The sequence below is a fragment of the Anas acuta genome, chromosome 12 (genome assembly GCF_963932015.1).
Source record: "Anas acuta chromosome 12, bAnaAcu1.1, whole genome shotgun sequence".
Classification (NCBI taxonomy): domain Eukaryota; kingdom Metazoa; phylum Chordata; class Aves; order Anseriformes; family Anatidae; genus Anas; species Anas acuta.
In genome coordinates this window covers 7,250,392-7,255,785 of record NC_088990.1, presented here as the reverse complement: position 1 = coordinate 7,255,785, position 5,394 = coordinate 7,250,392, and the positions used below count along the sequence as shown (strand labels likewise).

General features: G+C 41.4%; 1 long non-coding RNA gene across 1 annotated transcript; it reads right to left on the bottom strand.

The window, feature by feature from the left end:
- Positions 1 to 1,156: 1,156 nt before the first annotated feature.
- LOC137863219 (uncharacterized) lies at positions 1,157 to 4,733 on the bottom strand. Its single transcript, XR_011100750.1, has 3 exons — positions 4,290 to 4,733; positions 2,977 to 3,067; positions 1,157 to 2,207 (listed from the first exon to the last, which is right to left on the bottom strand). It is a non-coding gene; the product is annotated as an uncharacterized lncRNA (long non-coding RNA).
- Positions 4,734 to 5,394: the final 661 nt, after the last annotated feature.

The window sequence follows — 5,394 nt, the reverse complement described above, 5'->3', positions numbered from 1 at the left end:
TTCCCTCTGCCCCCACTCACAGAAAGCACCCCTGGAGGCTGTGAAATAGGTTGATTTATCGGTGGGTGGATGGGGAGGCCATGGTGTGGACCCTTTGCTGGTGAAGACCCGGTGTCTTCATTTCTGTGGACTTTCTAAAAAAATAAAAATGCTACCAAGCCTTGTGTCACTGAAGACTAAATGCAAAACTCAACTCTTGGACATGGCATTCCTAAAATATATTGCCAATGGCTGCAGCCCCAAGGCATACCTCCATCTTTCCCAGAGTTCCCTTTTTCGTAACTTACAGGTGCTTGGGATCAGGTCTCTCAATCCCAAGCTTTATCCAAGCATATCCAGTCATTCACCTAGTCATGTAAAACCTCCAACAACACCAAAAAACAAGCTTTCAATGTATACTGAGAGAAAATCTTAGTGTTTGAGATAATTACAGTTCCAGGGGTGGTGATAAGTCAGGTAATTCATTCAGCTCCCCCACCTCAGTGCAATTCAAAAGCTTGTTGACCTTTGCAGGGTGGGCCTGTGTCTGAGCATACCGTGTGGTCCAGCTATTCTATAAATATTCTAAGCTATATAAAAATACCCTCTATGTGAATATTGTCCAGCCAGGTTTGGGCTCTTTTTATATGCTGCTGAGAAATTAATACAGCAATACATTTCCCCAGGGGAAATGGTGCAGCTCCTCTGTGTTGGGTCTTCCTTGTAGGTGCGGAGTGTGATTTGAATGAGGGACGAGATTCACAAAAGGCTTCTGTCATGTTACGTGAGGGAGCAACCCCATTAGCAGAGTAAGGTGACCATGTTACGTAGCCTGGAAGCCAGCGGGGGGATGTCAGACCGCCCGCAAGTCCGCTCTGTGTGGGTGTCGTGCAGAACTCCCGCAGCAAGATGCTCGGGGAAGGGAAGCGCCACGTGAAATAGGGATGGATCTGCAGCACCGGCACAATCAGGGAGGAGAAAAGTGGCCTCAGACTGGAGAATAGATGGAAAGCTGCCCTGCTCCTTATAGTAGAGGTCAACACAAGCCTTTTCAAAATGCATCTTTTCTCTAAAGTGCGAACATTTTTTTTTTCTAAGCATGGTGAATTCATCTTCACGGCAGACATCAGACCTCACAGCACATGGGAACAAAGGAGCCTATACTGTATGGCACAGATGCTTTTTATGACTTTATTTTTATTATTATGCAATGCAACAAAAGCATTTAGTTAAAATAAAACAGTAGTTAGTGTTAAACTGAGCCATAAAAAAGCACTGTAGGGCTTATATTTTGTTTAAGATTTAATAAACGTGTTGGAAAGACAAAAGCTTTGGAGGATTTTCCATTAATACAAAATATTATTTATTCTTTGTCAAGGGAGAACTCTTCACTGAGTGTTTTAGAACACTTCATTACCCATCAAAGAACAAAAACTCCCTAGATTTTCTGGAAGTTTGATAGCTTGTGAAATCTTAAAAAAAAAAAAAAAAAAAAAAAAAATAGTCTCCCATTTTAACAATTCTGTCTTAACTTTTAAAGTCAGGAATCATATAAACACAAAATCTATGAAAGAAGATTCAGTTCTGGTTTGGAGAACCAGTTGCCAAAACTAATGAGGAGCAGACTCCAAAAGTGACATGAAGCAGAAACTGAAGCTTCTTTCTCAAGTACCTGAGCTGACATGAGTGCATAAATATTGAAATAGGGTGAAAAAAGTCAGTGTTATAAAATAATTTTGGTTCCCTTAACATTGAAAATAATCTTTTATTTAAGCTACATATTTTTGTCTGCCCATCAAGTTATTCAGTACTAACTGGTGATGAACAGTACACTTGTAAAAATGTTATAATTGCGGGATAAGAGGAGACCTTATTACTGTTAAGTCTAGAATGCTGAAAGTTGATTGCAATTCCTAACCTGTCTAAATCAGACTTAACTTTCATATTCACAGAGACCCTGGGAGCCCACTTTTAAGATCTGGGTCAGAGAAGCCACCTCTTTATTTTTGCATAAAATGTAAGATTTGCCAGAGATGTATGGGAAAGTACATACAAAGGCAGAGATGAGCATTCAAGGTCTCATCTTCTCTAGTATGCTTCTGCTCTCTTCCATCAAGTTATGCAGGTACTTGGGTGCACACGTAACCCAGTGGCACAAATAAATGCTGCTCCTGCCATAGCACAAATTGGAAATGAGGTGCACCTGACTAATGTCTCTGCTGCTGTAGCTAGAAAAACCAAGAAACACATTATTCAGTTTTCCTCTTTTTTTTTTTTCTTCTGTATTCATGTTGTATAATGTGTAGTACTTTAATATCAAGACCAAAATTTTGTGTTATGCAAACTTATTGTGACTATCAAGTTCTCATTGAGCATTAGCAAGCTCTGAAAGATGCTATTAAATGTGTCACTTTAACTTGAAATTGAAGCCTATGCATTTTTAATTAGTAAGCAGCTGTATATGGATGTAGCAGAGGCTGCCATTAACTATCTTATCAGGTTAGGGCATGGCAAGAGTTATTCCCCAGCACTGACTCTGAGGGCATATTCCCCTTTTCTAAACTTGGAAACCAGTGTACAGTCATGTGCGTAACAACAGCCAGGCTGTGGTTCCAGAGCAGAGGGCACATTTAATTAGACCTTTCATTTCATCAGCTTCTCTGATCTCCACCTCCTCACTCCCATGGTTTTGCCCTTTTCGTTTCTAGTTCCCATCTGCATCTGGAATCAAAGGGTATTCGTAGGAGGGGTGGCGTAGGCAGGGTTTCAAGGGGACGGGAAGATGCTTCAGCTGGCTGATGTGTAGGAACAAAGAAGCCAATGGAAGGCTCCAAAGGCTGCAGTGCATGGCCACAACATGGCACAGAGCTGGGAAAAGCACCTTCACAGTGCTTTCCATACCCTGCATCAGTCCCTCACCTACTATACATTGCAACAGACTTTTTTGATTAGAAGGAGATTATTTACTCTACATGCAGGAAATATTTGGTTTCTAACCTTCACATCCTCTGGAAAACCACCTTCCTTCCCACGGTAAATCGTCGTAGTTGGAGTTGGCTGTGACACGTATGCTTGCCCTTCCTTGACCCTGTAAAGAGGGATGGAGTATTCAGGAGCCTTCTTTGGGAAAAATCTTTGGGGAACCCCTTGAAATCCTTCTGGCTTTGGTCAAAAATAGCCAGGGGTACTAATGCCTTAGACACTATAACCAGAACTTGGACTTTCTCTGGACTTTGAAGACCAGGAAAATGGATCTGAAGAGAAGCAAAGGCATGATTACCTTTAAAAATGAGTTGTTGCTGAAAAGGTGGGATAAACAGATTACAGTGAGCTCTGGGTGTAATTTTAAATAATTGACAGAGCACTCAGAGCTCATATCAGGGTGCTTTTTCACTGTTCACACATCAAAAGGAAGTAAATACATTAAATAAATGTATCTGAAGAGTGATGTATATCAAGATGATAAATGGATACAATCTGATATGATGCAAATACAGATCAAGTAGAATGAGATGATTTTGCCTGTTGTGCCTCTGGGTACAAACAGCAGTGGAAGGAGCTGTGCCTATTCCTTCCTGCTTTTTCTACTGGGCTTTGTTATCTATATCTCAAAGCCTGCTGCCTCTCAGACCTAGACAAGCACCCAAAATAAAGGGGGGATTTAGTTCAAGGACATGTGTGCTCATCTTAACCAGCTTCCCCAAAGCTGTTTGATGTATACCAGATATAAAACTAGGAAAGGAGAAGATCCCTAGATCCTTAACTGAAAAGAGAAGGCATCATTAGCTCAAACTCTCTAAGCTCTTATAGGTTACAGACCATTGAATTCAACCCTTGTACTTCTGTTGAGTGCAACAATTTGTGCCTGGCTAAACTGTCCAGGCATCTGGTCTGGGAACTAAAGAGATCTTCTGATGAAGAAAGTACAGCTTCCCTTGGTAGTTTGTTACAGTGGTTAATTGTCCCCCATTATCAAAGTGTATGCCTAATTGCTCATTTGAATTTGTCTGGCTTCAGCTTGCAACCATTGAGTCTTGCTGAGCTTTTCTGCACTAGATTAAAGAGCCTTTTAACACTAGTTATTTTATGCTCATAAAGGTATTTATACACTCAAGTTAAGTCACCTTTTGCTCTTCTGTTTGATGAACCAAACAGAGCTTCCTACACATTCCAATTAGAAGGTGTTTTCTCAAGATATCAAGTCAAGTCTGGATCTCTTTTCCTGCACCCCCTGACTTTTCATCATCAGGTTGCCAATGCAGGCATTTAGGTCTACACTCAATAAACTGAATTTCACTATTATTACTTACCGGTTGGCTGTCTGACTTCAGAGGCACCTCTTTGCTTATACATTTAGTGCTTGTTCTAGACCATTTGTCATTGAACATATACCCAGCAGGTGTTCACGCTGAGTTATCTGTTGACTCTCACTCAGGGTCCTGTTGCAGCCCCTGGCAGTCTCCGTCCAGGTGTGCCACCTGTCATAGGACTGCGTTGGAAGAGGATGATAAAAAGGAAAGAGAGAATCACAATTAAGACCATAGGTGGGGAGGAAATATGTTTAAAAAAAAAATCAGAGCTGAGTGGGGATGAGTCACTGAGCAGATTAGGAACAGCTGGCTGAGCGTTAGCCCTGTTCGGCTGACTCTGGTGATGCAGTTTTTTCTTTGCCTTGGAGGATCTTCGCCAGCTCCACATCAACATGTTCACAGGTATCTCACAAGGCTGATGAATGTCACCCTCTGAAGTTCCAAGGAAGCCAGGCACTGCATGGCTTCGTCAATCCTGAATGCAGAAATTCAGAACAAAGGACGTTAAAGGTGTTGAAAATACCCCACCCTGCTCTGAACTCCCAATGGTTTAGAAGAATACAAATACACTTGATGCACACATGCTCAAACCAACCTGCTGAATCACATGGCTGCTAAATCCATGCAGCTAATTAGCAGGCTGGCATATTTCTGATTGTGGGCCAGATAACTGTAAGAGAGAAGAGATGCATGCTCATCATATGGGTATTTATATGTGTCTGCAGAAACGCTCAAAAGGGTTAAGGAAATAACGGCGTTTTTCACACCCTCCTGCTTCAAATTTCACTTGTCAAACCAAGAAACCACTTTGGATTTGCTCTGATATCCGTTTAATTTCTGGTTAATTTTCTCTGACACATGCAGCCCGCTGGTGCCAATTATGTAGGTTATATTTCTGCCAACTTTACTGTGATATTGCTTTTAATAATTTATATGAACATGCTTCATATGCTTATGTGCTGCTCTGTGTGTGTGTGTGTGTTCGTGTGTGTGCGTGTGTTGTCTCTTCCCATTTTTGAAGCCATTTAAGCAAAGAAATCTTATGTAAGACACTCTGGTTCAGGGTTGAACTTACCTCTCTAAGTCTAATGCAGACAGGGAAATC